Here is a 22815-nt window from a genome sequence, read left to right on the forward strand (position 1 = left end):
CTTGACTCTCACTCCTTCTAGCGTGGACATTCTCATTTCCATGACTCAGAGTAGTGAGTGCAGTCCCACGGGGGTGGGAAAGCTGCAGAGCACGCACGAGGACCCCGTCTTCCAAACCAACTGCCGTCCTGGGAACCAGAGAGAGCCCTGCCCCAGAGCCCCACTGGGGGCAGGTCCCTCGATCCTACACGCCTATAGCGAGGAGACAGGCCTCCTGCCAAGGGGCTCCCCCCATGCCCACAGCACCCCAGAATTTTAGGGGCTCCCAAGGCTGAGTCTTCACAGTTGCAGAAGACTCAGGAATGCAATGCTAGTTGGGCAGCACATCCAAAGAGGCAACACCCCTTCCAGGAAGGAAACCCCCAGCTCCAGGGGCCCAGGAAGCAGTGTCTTGCTCCGTCCCATGTGGGATGCTCCTCCAGGACCAGCGGGAAGACACAGGCTCACCAAGGGTCCAGCGGCCTGGTTGATGGATGGACAAAAGCTGGTTTGGTGGACAGGGCTGCTACCCAGACAGGTATAGGGAAGCTAGACCCAGAGGAAGCCTGCAGCCTTAACCCGGAGTCCCCTTAACATACATCTGGTTGGGGTGGACTTGGGCGGGAGCAGCTAGGGCCATAGCAGGAAGCAGGGACACTAGGTCAGGCTCAGAGCAGCAGGGGTGGGCGGGGGAGATGCCCCACCCAGTGGGTGTGTCCCTCAGAGACACAAAATCCCTGGCAGGGAAAGTGCAGCCTGCCACTCGGACCCAGAGCAAGTTCGTGCACTTCACTGGTCAGCACTGGTTCAGCTCTCCTCCTCCTGAGCCTGTTTCCCAAGGTAGAAGTCAGTGTCACAGAGGGCGGGTTGAGGGTATCCTGGCACAAACAACTGCTGGGCACCCAGGTCTTCAAGTTTTCCAGGCAGAGGAGCCTCGCTTTCTGTGCTCACCATGGGCCATCGCGTCCCTGGGTCTCTGAGCGCCCAGCCCCTCTCCAGGCATTCAGGCCTCATGCTCACAGAGAGCCTGGCACCCTGCCTGACTTGGGTTTCTTTTAAATCCAGCTTCTTTTCCTACTTGGATCTCTAGGGCCTGTGGTGGTATCCGGGGCAGGCTGACCGCCAACCGTCCTCTGCCCGCCTGCCCAGCTGCTTCTCTCGGGCAGGCAGCCCTGCCAGGGCCCAAGGCTCTCCACTGTCCCTTCTTGTCCAGATTTCCCAAAACAAAAATCAGGCCACACCATCTGACAAAGAATCTCGTCTGGTTTATTTATGGGGAGAGACAGGGCTAGAAGGGCCAGGTTCTCTGGGCGGTGGCCAGGCTCCTCCACAGGCCCTTGGATGCTGCATCCTCCCTTCTGAAGCACTGATGTCCAGGGTGACGGGCTGGGCCCCTGCAACAGTGACCTTGGGATGTTATTATTTCCAGAGCCAGGATGGCAGCCATATGGCCCTGGACCCCTCTGTGGGTCGTCACTGCCTAGACATGGAGCCTGAGCAGCAAGGCCAGCAGTGACCAAGGGTACTGCATCCAAAATAAAGGCTCAGTGGGCCGACTGTCTCTTGTCACTGTGGGAAATCCAGGGGAAGTTCACACATGGTGTCAAGTGCCCCGTGGGATCCTGCTCCCGACAGGGGACCAGGCCACCAGGTGCCCCCCTGGGAGACAGTGGTAGAGTCCCAGAGTATGAAAGGAGACATCAGACAGATGTCCAATCCACTCCCTGAATCCAAACTCATCTGCGGAAACTCCAGGCACCGCATAGAAACCATATACACTAACCCAGCCTGCCTACCTATGGGGCTCCACCTGGGCTCTCAAGGCCTCCGCTGGAGGCCAGCAGGTGAGCTGACGGCAGCTCAAGCAGGCAGAGACCACACATGCTCCAGGCCAAGTCCACGAGGAGACTGCTGCCCCAGCCAGCTCTCCCCGCCACGGGGCTGCCTGCCCTCCTTCAGGGTTCCTCTCACAGCAATGCTCTTTCTGCATAGGCGGATTGCCTCACCACCCCAGGTGAAACGGTGCAACCGCTGTGAGAAACAGTTCGACTGTTCCTCAAAAAATTAAAAATAGAACTATGATATGATCCAGAAACTTCTGGGTATATACCCAGAAGAATTGAAAGCAGGGTCTCAAAAAGTTATTGGTACATCCATGTTCACAGCAGCGTTATCCACAGTAGCTAAACTGTGGAAGCAACCCAAATGTCCCTCAGTGGATGAAATGGATAGCAGCATGCGGCATGCGCATACCACGGAATGGAAGATACTAAAAAGAAAAGAGGTTCTCACACATGCTACCACCTGGATGGATCCTGAGGACATTATACTAAGTGAGACCAGACAATCACAAAAGTACAGACACTGTATGACTTCACTTATATGAGGCACTTAGAGCAGCAGATTCATAGAGACAGAAAGCAGAACAGTGGTTGCAGGGGGCTGTGGGGAATGGAGAAGCGGGGAGCTACTGTTGAATGGGTAGAGAGTTTTGCTTTCACAAGATCAAGAGAGTTCCAGGAATGGATGGTGGTAACAGTTGCACAAAAATATGAATGTATTTAACACCACTGAACTGTGCTTTTAAAAACTATTAAGACGGTAAATCTTAGGTTAAGTGTATTTTATCACAATGAAAAAACAACTTCTTAAATCATACCTAAGCATATCAAAAGGGTAGAGGATCCAACCTGAAGATGTTCTCATTTGCCAAATCAGATAACTTTAATAAAAGAACAAATAATTATAGTAATAGGCTAAAACCCACAGAATAAAATACATATCCACAAGTCCATACTGGTATAAATAAATAACTGAATAAGGGCTTCCCTGGTAGCTCAGTCAGTAAAGAATCTGCCTGCAATGCAGGAGACTCAGGTTTGATACCTGGATTGGGAAGATCCCCTGGGGAAGGAAATGGCCACCCATTCCAATATTCTTGCCTGGAGAATCCCATGGACAGAGGAACCTAGCAGGCTACAGTCCATGCGATCCCAAGAGTTGGACATGACTTAGGTACTAAACCACCAAGGAACAGTGAACAGTTCTTCCTTACAGTGGATGCAATTAGCAAATGTAGGAGAAACTATGGAGACTGAAAGTCACCAAGGTAAACACCACAATAAAGGATCACTGCAGATAAGAGTCACCCACGGGTGCTAAAATCACCAGGCGAAAGCATGAGAAACAGAATGCCTGCATAATCTCCGAGTATCTCTTCACAAGATATTTATGAATTAGAAAGGAAAAACCCAAAGGTTTACAGAGGAGAGCCCCAGGAGACGAAGGCGGCGGGGGAAGGAGGTTCCTCAAAGTGCTGAAGATTACTGTCTCTAACAGCCAGACAATTTGACATCATGCAGCACAATGTGGTCCCATCACTTCATGGCAAATAGATGGGGAAACAATGGAAACAGTGAAAGACTTTATTTTCTTCGCCTCCAAAATCACTGCAGGTGGTGACTGCAGCCATGAAATGAAAAGACACTTGCTTCTTGGAAGAAAAGCTATGACAAACCTACACAGCATATTAAAAAGCAGAGACATTACTTTACCAACAAAGGTCCATATAGTCAAAGCTATGGTTTTTCCAGTAGTCATGTATGGATGTGAGAATTGGACTATAAAGAAAGCTGAGTGCCAAAGAATTGATGCTTTTGAACTGTGATGTTGGAGAAGACCCTTGAGAGTCCCTTGGATTGCAATGAGATCAAACCAGTCCATCCTAAGGAAATCAGTTCTGAATATTCACTGGAAGGACTGATGCTGAAGCTGAAACTCCAATACTTTGGCCACCTGATGCGAAGAACTGACTCATTGGAAAGACTCTGATGCTGGGAAAGATTGAAGGCAGGAGGAGAAGGGGACGACAGAGGATGAGATGGTTGGATGGCATCACCAACTCGATGGACATGAGTTTGAGCAAGCTCTGGGAGTTGGTGATGTACAGGGAGGCCTGGCATGCTGCAGTCCATGGAGTCACAAAGAGTCAGACACGACTGAGTGACTGAACTGAACTGAGCCCAATGTGGAGCAGGCAACCCTTCCGTGATATCCCTGGCCCAAACGTGTAAGTCATCTAACCTGAGAAAACATGAGACAGAGCCATGCAGAGGCCATTTACAAAGCAACTGACTGGTCCTCTTCAAAAGAGCCAGGGCCAGGAATGACAGATTGAGGATTTCAGACAGGAGAACACCTCAGAGACACAACTTCTAAATGCCACGTGGGATCTTGCCTGGGATCCGAACCAGATAAAAAGACAGGAGACAGAAAACAGGTGAAAGGTAAGTACAGTCTGGAGTCTAAGTAATGACATGAGGTTGTTCAGGGTGAACCTCCTGGTTTCGATCCTAAGAAGGATCTTTGCTGCACTGACTGGACAGAAAACCACCAGGCTGGCACCCCTTCTCCCCCGTTCCCCTAAATCTGCATCAATACATCACAATTCCACCCATGGGCTTGTGGATCTTGGAACACACTTTAATTAAATTATGTATACAGAAAACAAATATCTGCCCGGGACCCACCAAATACCCTAGAGACAGCCAAAGCACTGGAAGCAGTCTAGAACTGTTACTAAGGAGCCCAGGTGAGGACAGGCGGGAGCCAGCTCACCCATTTTGATGCTCCCTTCCTGGAAGGTACATCTGAGACAGAAGAACCACAGCGGGGCCAACCGTGCCCCTCACCCCACTCTGGTGCCCTGACCACTGTGCAAGCAGCTTTCCATTTCTAAGTCTCCATCACCAGTCCCCAAGGCTTGCCTTTAATGCCCTTCTGCTTAAGCAAGTTGAGTCAGGCCAATACTGCCAGCTTCTGCGCCCGTCTTCCTGGTGGCTGTCAGGGGCTCTGAGCCCCAGCGGTCCCAGCCGTGCCCCCTGCAGCCCCCCGCACTGTGAGCTTGCCGCTGAGGGCCCACGGATCCTCTCACGCATGCAGTAAGTGCTGATGCACCGCCTCCCTCCCTGTCTGCAGACAGGTGGTGTGGGAGAACAGTCTGGCCCCTCATCCCCCTGCGCTCCCAAAAAGGGGGCACAATGGCCTTCACATTACTTTGTCCCCACAGAGTCGTGCTTCCTCAGAAAGTGCTAATGTTCACCAGAGTCCAGGGTGCTATGCGTCCCTCTAAGTAAGTCAGATTAATTAGCCAATTCACACTTGGGGAGCCTCTTATTCTTACAGGCTTTGTTTACAGGTCAGAAATTAGACTTGAAGCGAAAACTGACATCTCAGCGCAAAGAGTGCTTTCCTCACAATACGGTGACTCAGGGCCGGGGGCTCAGACACGTGTGGGACATCCCTTCCCTTCACTGTGGACCGGGCATGGCAACGGCCGGCAGGACACAGGGGACGTGAGTCTTCCGTGGCCGTGGACCAGGATGAGCCGGAGGGCTGGGAGGACCCAGGCCCGATGCGAACTGGAACCTGCCTTCCCGAGTCGTCTCATCTTGTTTAGTGGTTTTATTGAGATGCTGGTGCCTCCTGAGCACTCAGCTTTATCCCTGAGATCTGGGTGTGTGGTGCTGAGGAAGGTGTGTGGCCTGTAGCCAGAGCCGACAGCCTAGAAACACAGCCAGCCAGCCAATCATCTTCAGCTGATGCTCTTTCCTTAGCAACTCCATCCCATGAACAGGGACAAGGGGAGCCTGACTAGTAGCTCCATCTGGGTCCTGAGCACGATCCTAGCAGTGCTCCTGGGGACGCTGGGCGCAGCCCGGCCCAGGGTTGCCAAGCAGCCCCGGCTGGTCTGATCTGCTCAGCACATTCTCGGGTAGGCAGTTTGTGGTGCTCAGGAGTGGTGGCCCTGAGAGCCCACACCCTTGGCACCACAGGTTCTGGGAAGCAGCGGGGCTGCCCCAGGCCCCGGCCTCAGCCCCTCCTGCAGCAGCGCTGCAGCAGAACCTGCAGAGTGGCCTCAATGCAGCGCTGCAGCTTCTCAGAAGGCCTTGCTGGCTGAGTGGGAAGGCATATCGCCAGCAGCAAATGTCAAGATTATCCCTGAACAGCCCTCAACTCCCGCATCAGGTCGAGTAGATGTGGGTTTCATAGGCACTCAGTACAATAACTGTTTTGCACACAAATGTGGAGACCCACCAAGGCAGTCTAAAGGAAGAAAAGAAACTCCACGTGCAGATGTCCAGTGCTGCTACCGTTTCGGTCTGCCTGTCTCTACTGCCTCCTGGCGATCAGGGAAGGCTCCTGCTGGCTCCGTGGTCCCTTGGTTTCTGCTCCAAAACCAGGCCTGGAACACCCTCCTGGAGGCTGGTCTGTCATCCTCGCAGCATGACAGCACCCAGCAAAAGACCCAGTACCTTCCAGTGCTAAATAAATAAGCTCCGGATGGAGAAGGAAAGCTAAACTGGAAAAGACAGAGAGAATGGGGTCGGCTTCTCTCCTTTCAGGTTGAACCTCGGGGCTGGCTGTTCTCCTTCTGCCTCCCAACCCCTTCACCTCTATCCTGCCCTGCGCTGCACGTGCACCAGGCCAGCGGCCTCTCCCTGGCTGTCTTGGCCAAGGTGGGTGGCGACAGGAAGTCAGGGGCTGGAGAGAGACTTTCTCTCTGCTCGGCCCTGCCGGTACAGCGGCAGTCTCGGCTCCCACTGTGGTTGGTCCCTGAGCCCCACCCACCCTGCGGGTCCCCTAATCCTGTCCAAGGCTCAGTGAGGTGTGCAGCGGACCCCCAGGTCCTCTGGGGCCCTGGCTGATGCACTGTCTCTGGTTCGGGATGGGACTCCCACAGTCCAGCCCAATTCCTGACCTTAAGGACACAGGGTTAGCCTGTTCCCTGCAACCATGCAGACTCAGGCAGACAGAATCCAAGGTCACCCCAGAGCATGCTGAACAAGGCACGCGAACCACCCCGCCTCCCCCACCTTCCATGCTGCTGCAGACCATCCCAGACAGGAGGCAAGGGTCAGAGGGGAACGACTGGATGCTCTGGAAGGAATTTTGGGATGGCCCCTTGAGGCCACTCTTCACACATAGGCCCTAAACCTTCCTCCCAGCTGAAAACAACTAGATAGATCTGTGCTGGGAGCAAGGGGGTGATGTAGCCGTGGGCCTGGGGAGGAGCCTGCCCCACGAAGAGGAAAGGACCCCCCACCCCAGGAGGAAAGCCCCTTCTGGACAGTGGTGTGGGGACCATGAATATGGCCCATAGGCCTGCAAGGGTATCATGACCTGTAGAGAGGGTCACCATCCTGGTTAGAAGAGGGATTCGCCACCACCAGGAAGGCCCCCAGCCAGCTTGGGGGAAAAGAGAATGCACAGGCAGACAGGGAAGACTGAGACCAGAAGTGACAATGCAGACAACTGCCTGCGTCTACGCCGGTCTAGAGCATCCCAAAGCAGCTGTGAAACTTAACACAGACATCAAACTGTGAAAATGGAAGGTGCGTATTAATTTTTAAAAGTGGTGGTATAACAAGTACCAAATTCTAACCACAGTGAAATTCATTGGGTTTTTGTATATGGTTGGGAGTGAGATGCTCTAGTTCTTTTGAAGAGAAATAGTCCAGAGCTTTGTCTAATTCTTAGGGCAACTTAAGTTTAAGAAGGTTTTAAAAATTGAAAAATAATAGCTGGCAGGATAAAAACAGGATGTATATCTTCTAAGTTACCGTAGAATGGAGCAAAGTAGAAGACATAGTCCGGATAACAAAAGACAAGAAAAAAACCTTTAAAACCACAAGTTAACGAATCTATGCTGAGACCTAAGGAAGGCCGAGGCCCAGGGCAGAAAGGAGCCGCAGAGAGCTGAGTTGCGACATTCACAGACAGAGGAGGGGGAGGTGAGATGGCTGGAGCGCAGCCAGACCCTGGCCAGAGCTGTGGGATTTCCTCTGAAAACAGTGGCCGTCGAGAGAGTGTCTTCAGGAGAGGTGGGTGGTCTGATACAGCTGTGGACGGGCCAGCTTATGAGGAGACTTGCTAAGGGCCAGTGGTGGGGCAGGGATGGTGGAGATCAAGACCAAGGCCAAGCTCCCTCGTGGAAGCCCCTGCATGGGGCTGCCCTTTACCAAGATAGTGAATGTTCAGGATTAGAGGCAGGACTCGGGTCTTGTTTTTGGTTCAATTTGGGGGTTGAGAAGAAAGGAGCTGGGGCAGGGGGAGGAATCAATCCTTCCATTCTGGACTTCCTGCCCTCATCAATGGGTAAGCAGGCACACAGAGAGTCAAGACTGACTTGGAAAGAGCAGCCAATGCTGGAGGATGGTCATGATGGCCCTGGGAGGAAATGCAGAGAAAGGAGAATGGGTTGAGACCCCAGGACTTCTGCCATGTCCAGGTTAAGTAGAAGAGGGCCAGTGGCATGAGAAGAAAGTCAGGGGCCAGGGGTGCCAAAGTCAATACTGCGACACAGAGGGAACAGGGGAGCCTGAGACACGGGACAGATGAATGACCACCTCCCGTGGACGGGGGCACTGTATCTGAACACTGTCAGTGATACAGGGGAGTCATGGAGGAAGTACAGGATGGAAGCAATGCTTCTGAGAAGGCTGGGAACTGGCCAGTAGCCCCAGGGACAGCTGGGCCATGGGTTAGGGGCAGTACCAGGGCCTAATGTACCCCAAAGTGGGAAATGGGCTTCTAGAGGGAACTCTAGAAGAGTTTCTTTTTATGTTTCTTTTTATGGCTTAGAGAGAAGCAGGGAACAGCTGCCAGGCAGGTGGAGGGGCAGGGACCTGGAGTGGAGGAGGGGCCTGCAGTCAGGAAGTTAAAGGTAAGTTTCTTCAGCTACAGTGGAGAGTTTCCTCTGTCTGCAGGCAGGAAAGTGAGGGGGTTGGATAGGGTTTGGCTCAGTAATTCACTGAAGATGACAAGGAATGGGGACGCATAACCACAAAGACAAGCTGTGGTGTCCAGGTTGGATGAATAGGGACAAGAAGGCAGGGCGGGTGGAGATGGGGCTGGGCTGGGTGAACAGGGTCCCGAGAGGGCAGGACAGAGGTGGGATTGGGGGGGGGGGGGGGGGGCGGTGACTTCAAAGTGAGTGTCAGGGTGCAGCATCTGGTCTCAGAGCAGCTCCCCTGTGACCCCCGCAAATGGGGGTGGGTGTGGGGGTCAGGGAGAACAAGTCACACCTAGAGATACAGGCCAAGAAACAATGACAACATCAAGACCACACGGATCACTACCAACCAGCACTGGGTTTACTTTTGGGTTATAGATCCGTTAGGGCTTTTTTCTCTATTGGCATGCAGTACTGTACAAGTTCAAGGTGTTTAGCATAATGACTTGAAATACATGTATTTCAAGATGATCACCACCATATGTTTAGTTAATATCAATACTTTGGCCACCTGATGCGAAGAGCTGCCTCATTAGAAAAGACCCTGATGCTGGGAAAGATTGAGGGCAAGAGGAGAAAGGGACCACAGAGGATGAGATGGTTGGATGGCATCACCGACTCGATGGACGTGAGTCTGAGAAAGTTCTGGGAGGTGGTGATGGACAGGGAAGCCTGGCGTGCTGCAGTCCATGGGGTCGCAGAGTCGGACACAACTGAGCGACTGAACTGAACTCAACTGACTGAATATCTATGACCTCATATAGTCACAATTTTCTCTCCTTGTGATTAGGTTCAGTTTAAGTTTTAAAAAATAAATGACAATGCTGTTTAAAAAAAATAAGTAAAGGGACTTTCCTGGTAGCCTGGCAGTTGGGGCTTCACCTTCCAATGCAGGGGTGTGGGTTCAACCCCTGCTTAGTGTGCTAAGATCCCGCATGCCTCCCCTCCAAAACACAAAAAAACAAAACATAAAGAACAGAAGCAATATTCAATAAATATTCAATAAAGACTTTTAAAATGTTCCACGTAAAAAAGTCTTTAAAAAACATAATAATTGAAAACAAGTAAAAATGCCAAAAGATAAACAAAGAAAATACACTTACAGAAAGCAAGGAATCTTTAGTATCACAAACAGAGAACTCAGATCAAGAAGCATGAAATACATCTGCATCTCCATTCTTTCCCTGCAAATGGTTTCATCAGCACCATTCTTCTAGATTCCATATCTAAGCATTAATACATGGTATTTGTTTTTCTCTTTCTGACTTACTTCACTCTGTATAACAGGCTCTGGGTTCATCCACCTCAGTTCAACTGGGTCACATTTGTTTCTTTTTATGGCTTAGTAATATTCCATTGCATATATGTACCACAACTTCTTTATCCATTCATCTGTTGATGGGCATCTAGGTCGCTCCCATATCCTGACTATTGTATTGACAATACAATATAAAATAATAATAATAAATAATGGACACAATGGGGGAAGGAGAGGGCGGGATGAATTGAGAAAGCAGTATTGACATATATATACACTGCTAAGTTGCTTCAGTCATGTCCCACTCTGTGTGACCCCATAGACCGCAGCCCACCAGGCTCCCCTGTCCCTGGGATTCTCCAGGCAAGAACACTGGAGTGGGTTGCCATTTCCTTCTCCAATGCAGGAAAGTGAAAAGTGAAAGTGAAGTCTCTCAGTCGTGTCCGACTCTTAGCGACCCCATGGACTGCAGCCTACCAGGCTCCTCCGTCCATGGGATTTTCCAGGCAAGAGTACTGGAGTGGGGTGCCATAGCTAGTGGGAAGCTGATGTATAGCACAGGGATCCGAGCCTGGAGCTCTGCAACAACCTAGAGGGGTGGGATGGGGGTGGAGATGCGAGGCTCAAGAGGGAGGGGAGAGACATATATGTTTATATGTGTATATAGTTACTGATTTGCATTGTTGTATGCCAGAAACCAACACAACATTATAAAGCAATTACACTCCAATTAAAAAAATCTAAAAAAGAAGTATGAAATATCTCTTAGAGACCCTCGTTTCATCGACAGTTCACGATGAAAATGCATAGCCAGCAAGTTCGCAAAGCAAGTGGTGCAGCCTCCGCCTCTGTTAGAGCTGTGAGGACAGCGCGAGCAGGCGGTGGAGTCGGCGGGCCTCTCACGGCCCGTCTCAGCTGAGGACAGCCCGTCTGACAGGAGCAGAGGGGCACAGGGCGTCTCAACAGTGAACCAAGTGGGGCTCACTTACTCGGGAAAGCACACGGAAACATTTACCAAAACTGATCCAGCCACTTCAGCCAGCCAGACTAAAGGCCCTGACCTGCCACCCTGGAACCCCAAACCCCCGCCACACAAAGCCAAGGCCCAGACCCCTCCCAGATACTGCCTCTCGAGAGGTGAGAGGGCTGTCTCTACCGGCTCCTCCCCGTCTACACTCCTTGACCAGAAGCTCCCCACCCCCCCAGTAGAGCCTGCCAGGCCTGTCCTGTGACCTGCCTCCTCACACCCCCTGCCCCAACACCCAAGATCCCCGGTTCTGGAATCATGGAGCATAATGCTCAAGTCTCCACCCTTCGACTGCCGAAGCCACTTTAGGGGCTCCTCACTCCATTTCATGCAGTCTCAGAGCAGGAGGAAAGTCCTCTGAGTCAAAACCCCCACACTGCTCCACCGCCTTAGCCTGCTCAAGAATTGCACGGCATTCCTTGCCCCTCACCCGGCTGCCTCTTCAGCCACCTCCACTCCAGGACTCCTTCTCCAGGGCCAGCAGGACACCTGGGTCTGCCTGTCCAATTCTAAGCAAGAAAACCCTGCCTCTCCCTCCAGTTACCATCATCAACGTCTGCTCCCCTCCATCCACTCTTCCCAGCACACTGGCCTGTGCTGGTCCCAAATTTACATCCCCTGTGCTGCACACCCAGCACCCACGTCCTCTGCCCCACCTTCAGGGACTTCTCACCGCCCTCTTTCAGCTTTTCTCTGGTGCCATCTGGTTTCCATGGCACCAGGGGCTACAGGTTTCCTCTCAGTGTATTTGCCCTGAAACAGAGAATGTACGTTTCCTTGAAAGTCCACTAACATATACAAAGCTGAGCAAACGCCAGAGACAAGGACAATTTCAGAAACTCACCAAGGCTCATAGCACCCAGGTCAGCTGCCATGCTCATAACTCAGAATGTGCTGGCCTCGACCATGGCATCTCTGCCAAGTCTCCATGGAGATTGGCTCTTCTCCTTCCTCTGGAGTCTGGCAGCTGAGGAAGGTGCCCGAAGCTCCATGAAGCCTGGGGTGCTGGCTGGGAGACTATAGATGTCCAGACACCTGGCACGAGGGTGCAGACAGGCTCTCTGGAACTGAAAGAGAATCCAGAGATGCCCAGAAACATTTGATCATGTTGCAGTGGAAGTAGGAGAAGTGGGCCTTTGCGGGAAACTTGAGTCTGCCGTGTCTAGTGGTGGGTGTGAGTGAATGGGTGAAGAAACCAGATTCAAACCCACAGGCGCTGAGATCTAAAAACATTTCGGTTGTACTAGGAAGTAACTTCAAAGGAACAACCTAACACCCAACCACTTGGAAGTTTTTTAAACTTTCTCCTAAATAACTCAGGTTATTAGAATCAAAACAATAATTTTTAAACTTTTTATTTTGTTTTGGGATATGCAGATGACACCACCCTAATGGAAGAAAGCAAAGAGGAACTAAAGAGCCTCTTGATGAAGGTGAAACAGGAGAGTGAAAAAAGCTGGTTTAAAGCTCCACATTCAAAAAACTAAGATCATGGCATCTAGTCCCATCACTTCATGGCAAATAGATGGGGAAACAATGGAAACAGTGACAGGCTTCATTTTCTTGGGCTCAGAAACCACTGCGGACAGTGATTGCAGCCATGAAATTAAAAGACACTTGCTCCTTGGAAGGAAAGCTATGACCAACCTAGACAGCATATTCAAAAACAGAGACATAACTTTGCCAACAAAGGTCTGTATAGTCAAAGCTATGGCTTTTTCAGTAGTCATGCACGGATGAGAGAGTTGGACCATAAAGAAGGCTGAGCACCAAAGAACTGATGCTTTTGAACTGTGGTGCTGGAGAAGACTCTTATGAGCCCCTTGAACAGCAAAGAGCTCAAACCAATCAATCCTAAAGGAAATCAACCCTGAATATTCAGTGGAAGAGCTGATGCTGAAGCTGAAGCTCCAAAACTTTGGCCACCTGATGCGAAGAGGCAACTCATTGGAAAAGACCCTGATGGTGGGAAAGACTGACGGCAAGAGGAAAAGGGGGCGACAGAGGATGAGATGGTTGGATGGCATCATCAACTCAATGGACATGAGTTTGAGAAATCTCTGGGAGATAATGAAGGACAGGGAAGCCTGGAGCGCTGCAGTCCATGGGATAGCAGAGTCGGACACGACTGAGCAACTGAACAAGATAACCAATTAAAAAACAACTTTGTGATAGCTTCAGGTGAACAGTGAAGGGACTCAGCCACACATATACATGTATCCATTTCCCCCAAATACTTTTTAAAATAACAATGAGAAGTCAGCATAACAAAATTAGTAGATAAACCCACAGGTGTCACCAGAAGCAAATTCACAGCCTCAAATGCTCCACAATTATAAAACAGAATGATAATAAACAAAGCGGGCACTCAAGAGGCAGAAAGAAAAAAAAAAACCTAAACTAAATAATTAAAATACCATGTATATGAATCCCATTTATGAAGAAATTCATCTTTGTAAAAAAAGGAAAATGGCCCCCCAAATATCAGTGGTGGCTCAACTCGTTTCTATGGCTGCTGTAACAAAGTATTGCAAACACATTCCATTATTCTACAGTTCTAGAGGTCAAAAGCCCAATATCTGTCTCACTGGGCTAAAATCAAGATGTTGGCAGGGCTAAGTTCCTCCGGAAGCTCTAGGAGAGAATCCATGTCCTTGCCTTTTCCAGCTTCTGGAGGCCACCACATTCCTTGGCTTGTGATCCCTTCCTTCATCTTCAAAGCCAGCATCTTCAAATCTCTCTCTCACTCTGATCTCCTCTTTGGCACCCCTCTTGCATGTTTAAGATGACTTGTGATTACAGGGGGACACTGGACAATCCAGGAATGTCTCCTTACTGTGAACTCGGCTTATTAAAACCTCACCTCCACTGCGCCCTTAATTCCCCCTTGCCACCTAGCAGAACATGTCCACAGCTCCCAGAGACTCGGTTATGGGATCTCTGTGGGCTATTATTTTGCCTCCCACAGTGGCTATGTCAAAATGATAGGATTCCGTGTTTTTAATCTCCTTCCTTATACTTTTCTACACTGTTGGATATTTTTGGTTTACAATAAGTATATACTTACATGCTCAAAAAATAATGAGTATAACAGAAAAAAAAAGAAATAATAACTTCCTCTTACATGCCCCATTGACAACACCTCTGCAACACCATTTTTTGGCTGGTTTTTCTATTCTCCTCCCCTGACTGTGACCTGCCTAAGGACAGGGCAGACCTTTTCCTTCCTGTGTCCCTAGCACCAGGCACAGGCTTTTTTTTTTTTTAAGCACAGCAGGCTTAAGCAAACATTTCTTGAACTTAAGATATATCCCTTTATCAAGAAGACTGGTTCTGGAGGAATGATGTGCACACTCAAAAATGTGCTTCAAAGCCAACATCCAAATAAACACAATGATATTACTGACAAGTCCTCATACACAGAACTTAATGCAGAAGCAGTCTGGAAAAGGCAAGCCAGCAGACAGAGAACATGTTATTGCTTGGGCTCTGGAGAAAACCGTTCCTCTGAATAGAGCCAGAACAGAGATGTTAAAAGCCAGAAGGCCCCGCAGAACACAAGGCTTCCAAAAAACATTTAACTCCTCAACCTGACGAAGAAGGACATGCTGGTCTCACTGCAAGAACACCCCCACCGTGACCTGAGCTAGGCTCTGGGGGCCTAGCTTGTCCCTGACCCCCAGTGGGAAGCCCCAGAAAACAGAGGGAATTGCTCAGAGGCTCAATCTGACCGTGCCATCCCCAAATCCAGGCTGGAGGAAAGTGTGAACTGGCCCAGCTGAGACTTGTATGAGGCTCTAGATCAAATCCCTGCCCTGTCATTCCTGAGCTATTTGACCTCTTTTAGCCTCGGTGTTTTTACATGTAAAATGGCACAATGCTACCTACTTTATAGAGTTGTTAAGGAATAAAAATAAGATGATGAGGCAAAGTTAGTGAGAGGAGTATCATTCTCATTTTACAGATTGGGAAGCTGAGGCTCAGTAAGATTACATGACTCTTTCAGGGTCAGGCAGCTAATGACTGGCTGACTCTTCCCCCACCAAACACTGTGATGGGGTTCCCCATGGGGCTGCCCCTGTGGCTCATGGATGCCACCCAGATGAAAAGCTGTTCACAGACCTCCCTCCTCATAGTAGCACTTGAGTCACTGAGGGACCGAAGAGGATTTAAAGAGTCTCCTTCATGAATGCTTTGGGTTTGGGGATGCTGAATTCCAGATTTGATGCAGAACTTGAGATCAACCCACCTCCTGGGAAAGGAATACAAATTAAGACAGAATCCCCCTAGTAGTATCCTCTTAACCAGTGGAGACTTTAAGAAGGAGAGAGCTGCCAGAGACCTAGACAGCAGTGGGGAGTACTGGGGAAAGGAGGAAGGAAAAGCCTCCTATAGCTCCAGACAAGTTGGGTCCACACACTCAGCCTGTGGACATCCTTCGGAAGCAGCCCAGGCTCTGGGTTCAGGGACTCCCTGAAAGGAGCTTGGAAAGTCAGACCTGCCCAGCATCTGGCCAACCTCTGGCCAGTTTCAGGAAGGAAAGCGTAGAGTGAATTGAAAGCCCATGCAGGCATCGTGTGGGGCAAAGCCTCAGCAGAGGTTGGGCTGCCAGGATGTCTGCCTCTTATCTAAGTACATTTATGAAAACAGATGGGGTGGTCAGGTCAAGGTACTGCAAGCTGAGGTCACCAAGATTCTCAGCAGAGGAGAGGTGCCTCCTACTTGGGTCCCCTAGATCAGAAAGGATCCCTGAGGTCCTGGGGTCCACAGCATCCAGCTCCCCAAACTCACCTTGACAGCAGTACCATCAAGATACACCCACACCCTCACACACATGGCCAACATCTGTGATCTGGAGCTGGCTGCAGACCATGGGGAGCAACTCCTAATGGCACAAATGGGCAGCAAACAAGCAAGCAGGAAGTAGGGAGAATAAGAGAGTGACAGAACCATGAAGACAGCAGTGGAGGGCAATGTCATGGGAATGACAAGGAAAGCTTCCCGGAGGAGGTGGCACTGGAGCTGAGGCCTGGCTAAATGACATAAAGGAGCCAGCTATTCAGAGATCTAGGGAAGCAGGTTCCAGGCAGAGGGAACAGCAAATGCATAGGCCCTGTGGCCAGAATGAACCTGACGTGTTTGAGGAAGAGAAAGAAGGCCAACGTGATTAGATGGTGGGAAGGTCACGAGGTCATGAGAGGTGGGCCAGCCCATTAAGTAGAGCCTAATCAGCTGTGCTTAGTTCCCATTTCTCCTCTCTGTAGTGGGAAACCCCTGGGAGGTCTTAGGCAGTGGCTGATAGGATCTGATGCCCATCTCATCTGCGCCGGGCGTGTTGCAAGAACTGCAGGGCAGCAAGTATGAGAGCAGGGGGTCAGTGAGGAAGAGGCACAAAGCCTCCCTCCCTTCTCTATCAAACGCCCTTATCCAAGCGGGAAGTCCCTCCCCAGACTGTAAACCGCCCAACACACAAGGTCTCCTAAGCAAGTGTGAGCACACTTCACCTAGTCTCGCCCGTTGAACGCAGCTACAGAACACAGACTGAAGGCAGGCAGCAGCTTGCAACTGGAGAAAGCAGACCGGAATCGGAGCTACCTCCAAACTGACCGTGAGTTCACTATTTTTCTAAGGTCCAGTATCTCGCAGTCTGGATATAAAGCATGGGAAACCCCAGACGTAGGCTCTGGGGTGCAGATAGCTGAGAGAAGCCCTCTAGTTGCTGGGGTGCAGATAGCTGAGAGCAGCCCTCTAGTTGCGGCTCAAGGAGAAGGAAAGGACTTTCTAACACTCAGTAGGGGAAACACCCAATTTTTCTTTTTTATTTCATTTTTCTCTTCTCCATTCCCTCACACTCTTCTCCATTCCCTGTCACATTCTCTCACACCTATCAGTACACTCAAAAAATATGAGAGAGGGGAGCCGTATTACTCTCTAATTGGTGTGCCTGTGGTCCGAGAGGGTGAACCACACATCTGTTGCTCTTTTCTTTCTGTATCCTCTCATGCAGTTTCAGGACGTGTACAACAGAGCAGGGTAAAGAGAGCCCCAACTTCGTGGTCAGAGAGCCTTAGGAAACACCAGGAAACCAGAAAACACCAGGGAGATGATGGACAGAGTGGAACTTTGGAAACTGATGTCATAAGTTGTTTATAATCTCCTGGGCTCACCACTGAGCTGTGCATCCATAGATCTGACTCTAAACAGCACACCACAGGCTTTGGGAACTAAACTAGGAAATAAAACAGTGCCTGGGTCCCAGAATGGCCAGTGGGTGTTGCACACAGGGAACTAATACAAATATCACTGCACGATCTTCAAAAATGTACCTGACGTTGAAACTACAATCCATAGAAGGCAGGTTACAACTTGTAACCTGAACCTAGCTGGGTCAATTATCTGGTAAAATAAAAATATCAACCTTCTCCATAGGACTTAAATAAGACTACAGCATTTAAACAAAACCAAAAGTTTCATAGCATAGTAACGAAATGTCCAGCATCCAATCTAAATCCAATCTAAAATTACTTGGCATCTGAAGAACCAGGAAAATCTCAACTTGCATGGGAAAAGACAATCAACAGATATCAACACTGAGATAACATATATGTTAGAATTATCTGACAAAGATTTTTAGGCAGCTATCATAAAAAGTCTCTATAATGTAAGGGCAAAACCTCTTGCAATGAATGGAAAGATAGTCTCTGGAAGAAATATAAGATAGAAAATAAAGAAAAAAATGGAAACTTTATAACTGAAAAATACAATAAGCAATTAAAAAAAAAACTCACTGAATGGGTTCAACAGCAGAACGGAAATAATAGAGGAATGAATCAGTGAACTTGAAGACAGATTCACAGAAATTATCCAATTTGAACAGCAGAGAGAAAAAAAAATTTTTTATAAAGAAAAGAGCCTTAGGGACTGATAAAATGCCAAAAGAATCTAACATTAATGTCATCATTGTTCCAGGAGAAGAGAATGAGTATAGTGATTTAAAAAAAAAAAAAAATGAGTGAAAAAATCCCCAAATCTGGTGAAAGATACAAACCTACAGATTCAACAACACAGGGAACCTCAAACAAGATAAATCCAAAGAATTCTACTCCTACACATGTTATAATCAAACTTCTGAATACTATAGAAAGAAAAAAACTATACAAAGAAAAGCCTTGAAAGCAGCCAGAGAAAAACAGTGCATTACTTATAGGGAAAAAAATGATTCAAATTAGCACAGATATCTCGTCAAAACCATGGAGTCTAAATGCAGTGGAAAAACAATTTTAACATGCTGAAAGAAAATAACTACCAACACAGAATTCTAATATTTCCAGCAAAAAATATCCGTCATGACTTACAGAGACATAAAGACATTCTCAGAGGAAGAAAAACAGAGAGACTGTATTACCAGCAGATCTACCCTAAAACAGGTGCTAAAGGAAATTCTTTAGGCAGACAGGAAATGATACAAAAGACAATTTTGAACATCAGGAATAAGAGAAGAACAATGGAAATAGTTAACAATGGAAATGGTTAACTATTCCATTGTTCCATCTCTTCTCCTGGAACAGTGATGACATTCATGTTAGATTCTTCCAGTTAATATATCTGGAAAAATATAATATTCTCTTAAGTAGGAATTATATTGTCTGATGGTTCACTGTATGCATCTGTAAACATAACTAGAACAGAAAGGGAGTTAAGGGACCTATATGATGCTAACGTTTCAACATTCAGCTTGTACTGGATCTAGTAGATAGTGAAAAATTAAGTATGTTTATTGTAGTCCCTAGAGCAATCAGCAAAACAGCTATACAAACAGTTATAGTCACACTGCTGCTAAGTCGCTTCAGTAGTGTCCGACTCTGTGCGACCCCACAGACGGCAGCCCACCAGGCTCCCCCATCCCTGGGATTCTCCAGGCAAGAACACTGGAGTGGGTTGCCATTTCCTTCTCCATATAGTCACACAGACAAGTTTAAATTCTAAAAACAAAACAATTCATTAGTTGTTAGAAATATTAAAGTTAAAGAAATCCAAAGCAAGCAGAGATGAGGAAATCGAAATAAGAGTAAAAATCAATAAACCTGGGGTTTCCCTGGTGGCATAGTAGTAAAGAATCCACTTGCCAATGCAGGGGACAGGTTCAACCCCTGATCCGGGAAGATACCACATGCCGTGGAGCAGCTAAGCCCGAGCACCAGAACTGTGGAGCCTGTGCTCCAGAGCCCAGAAGCCGCAACTGCTGAGCCCATGTTCTGCAGCTACTGAAGCCTGCACATCCTAGAGCAGAGCTCCACAAGAGAAGCCACCACAATGAGAAGCTTGCACACTGCGACTGGAGAGCAGCCCCAGTTCACCACAACTAAAGAAAGCCCACGCAGCAATGAAGACCCAGCACAGCCATAAATAAATATATAAAATTTATTTTTTAAATCAATAAACCTGAATACACAAAAATAACAGAGAAAAATCAATGAAGAAATAGACTGGTTCTTTGTAAAGATCAATAAAATTGATAAATCTCTATCAAGACTAACATTTTTTAAAAGGAAAGAAATGTATATTAACAATATCAGGAATTTTTAATAAGGATATCATTGAATACTTCACAGGTATTAAAAAGATAAAAGAATACCACAAACAAAACTATACACATAATACAACTTTGATGAAATTCATGATTTCCTCAAAAACCACAAACTACCAAAATTCACCCCAAGATAAAATAGATTGCCTGAAAGTCCTATCAAAGAAATTGAACTTATAGTCTAAAAGCTTCCAACAAAGGAATCTTTAGGCCCAGACTATTTTATTGGCAAATTCTACCAAATATTTAAGGAAGAAATGACACCAATGCTACACAATCTATTTTAAAAAATAGAAGAGGAGAGAATATTTCTCAACTCCTTTTATGAAGCCAATATTCAGTTCAGTTCAGTCACTCAGTCGTGTCCGACACTTTGCGACCCCATGAATCGCAGCACGCCAGGCCTCCCTATCCATCACCAACTCCCGGAGTTCACTCAGACTCACATCCATCGAGTCAGTGATGCCATCCAGCCATCTCATCCTCTGTCGTCCCCTTCTTCTGCCCTCAATCCCTCCCAGCATCAGAGTCTTTTCCAATGAGTCAACTCTTCACATGAGGTGGCCAAAGTACTGGAGTTCAGCTTTAGCATCATTCTTTCCAAAGAAATCCCAGGGCTGAAGCCAATATTACCCTGATACTAAAATCAGACTAATATAGCTCAGGGGAAAAAATGATAGACAAATTTCCTCAAAAACATAGATGCAAAAATCCCAAGCAAAAAGTGTTGAATCAAATCCAGCAATGCATAACAAGTATAATATATCACAAGTAGAATTTACCCTGCAATGCAGGCTGGCACAATATTTAAAAGTCAATGTATCTACCATATTAACAGAAAAAAAACATTGTCATATCAAATGTTGCAGGAAAAAGTTTTGACAAAATTTAACATTCATTTACAAATAAAAATTTTAAACTTTCAGCTAACCCATATAGAAAAAAACTTTCTCAACTTGAAGAAAATATACCAATAAACCCTAAAGCTAATATAATACTAATCTTGAAAAACTAACTATTTTGTCTCTTAAGAAAGGAAACACATTCTTCCTACTCTTATTCAGCATTGTACTGGAAGTCCTAGACAGTGCAATAAGACAAGAAAAATAAATACAAGGAATACAAGACTGGAAGGGAAGAAATACAACTGCCCTATTCCCCAATAACATGATTGTATATGCATGTATATATATATATATATATATCATGGAATCTATAAAATAAACTTCTAGAAATAACAAATGAGTAATGTAACAAAATATAAGGTCAAAACACAATGAATCAATCATATGCCTATATTTCAGCAATAATCTCTTGGAAACAAAAACCATTAAGCCATTTACAACACTGAAAACAAAATACTTAGATATAAACCTAAACTACACACACAGGATTTGTATACTGAAAACTAAAAATGCTGATAGAAAGTAATTTTAAAGGATGTAAATGAATGAAGAGATATACTATGTTCATGAGGAGGGCACGGTAACCCACTCCAGTATTCTTGCCTGGAGAAGTCCATGGACCAAGCAGCCTGGCAGGCTACACTCCATAGGGTCACAAAGAGTCAGACACAACTGAAGCAACTGAGCACACACCATGTTCTTGGATTGAAAAACTCAACATAGTAAAGATGTCAGTTCTCCATAAATTGGTCTGTAGATTTAAAGTGATTCCAACTGAAATATGAGCAGGATTTTTTTACAGATATAGACAAAATAAGCCATTAGGCCATAAGCCATTTAGCTTGATTTAGTAGTCAAGACAGAGTTGCCAAAAAGAGACACATGAAGTTGAGGTTAATGGGGGCTCTGCAGACAGCAGATGTGGCCAGAGCCTAGGTGTACGTCCCTAGAGAGCAGTAATCATGCACCTCAGCCAAGGGCTGCAACTTCCAAGGTGATGCTGTGAGCACTTAGGAGAGTCGTGCTGACTCTGATTTGGCACAAGCCAGCGCAGATAGGTCAAAGATAGTTCTGAAACTACCACACTTACTCAGTGGCTTTCTCAGGAACTGTCCTGAGGAAGGCCAGGGAGAATATAGTTTGTGCCCACGCATGTCCAGAAGTAGACCTTGTCTGTGAACTTCACTAGTGTCCAAAGGAGGGACAGAAGGTTGGTAACGACTTGGTAGCACGGCCAAGTCCCCCACACTCCAGGCCACCATGCGTGGCCTCTGCCTCCCAAGCCCTATTGCACTCTATGCCTCTCCACGACCTTCTTCTGGTGTTCAGAAAACTAAAAGTCTGGCTGCCTCTGCACTGCTTCTGAATACCCTAACCCTCATCCTCACCTGAAAAACTCCTACTCAACTTCAGGGCTCAACTCCAATGTCCTCTTCCTCCTTCCACAGATACAACTTTGGTCCTAGACAGAAAGTTTGAGGAGGAGCAGGGCGAGGAGGGAAGTCATAAAATACAGTCAGCAAATAATGTGCTGTGGGAGAGGCTGGAAACAGCACCCTCAGTGCCCCCACTCCCCACACAGGGGAAAGCCAGACCTTCAAGAATCAGCCCACTGCACTGAATCTGATCGTTAAAATGCCCACATGCTCTGTTCCAGCAGTTCCACTCATGACATCCACCCTACAGACACCACACCATCTCAGAACACCAGGAGCTGGGCTCACTGAGTTTCACTTTTACTGGCAAAAGGCTGGAAATGACCCAGGTATCCAATCACAGGGGCCCATTTAATGTTCCATGAGGTATTCACATGTATAGTGCTGGATGAGAGCCTGTAAAATGAGTTCAATCTCTGCACATCAACATGATGAGGTCCCCAGGATATATTTTTGAGTGACGAACACAAAATTACAGGGTGGTACTTATGGAATGTGTTTTAAATATATATGCACTTTTTAAAGGAAATATACAAACAACTTTATATACTTTCCTCAAAGTACATTTAGGTGCATGTAAAAACATTAAAAAAAAGATCTAGAAGTATATTTGTCATTTCCTCAAAGGGATGGCGGCCAAGAGTCTGGGGCGTGGCTAACTAGAGCCTTGGCCTAATCTGCACAGGTGTAGGTTTTACAAGGAGAATATATTCAAAAACCTTGGGTGACTAAAATATAATGAAAGTAGATTAATTCATTAAAATTAGCATTTTTCTCAATAAAGAAAACCCTGCCATGAAATCTCCAAGGTTGAACCTGTGGCCAGGGC

At 47.4% G+C, this 22815-nt stretch overlaps 1 protein-coding gene across 2 annotated transcripts in view; it reads right to left on the bottom strand.

The window, feature by feature from the left end:
• The window catches only part of ADAMTS2 (ADAM metallopeptidase with thrombospondin type 1 motif 2), a 247815-nt gene that overhangs the window by 187110 nt on the left and 37890 nt on the right, over window positions 1-22815 (bottom strand). The gene's annotated exons all lie outside the window — the stretch shown is intronic.

This window comes from Bubalus bubalis, chromosome 9 (assembly GCF_019923935.1).
Source record: "Bubalus bubalis isolate 160015118507 breed Murrah chromosome 9, NDDB_SH_1, whole genome shotgun sequence".
Taxonomy (NCBI): domain Eukaryota; kingdom Metazoa; phylum Chordata; class Mammalia; order Artiodactyla; family Bovidae; genus Bubalus; species Bubalus bubalis.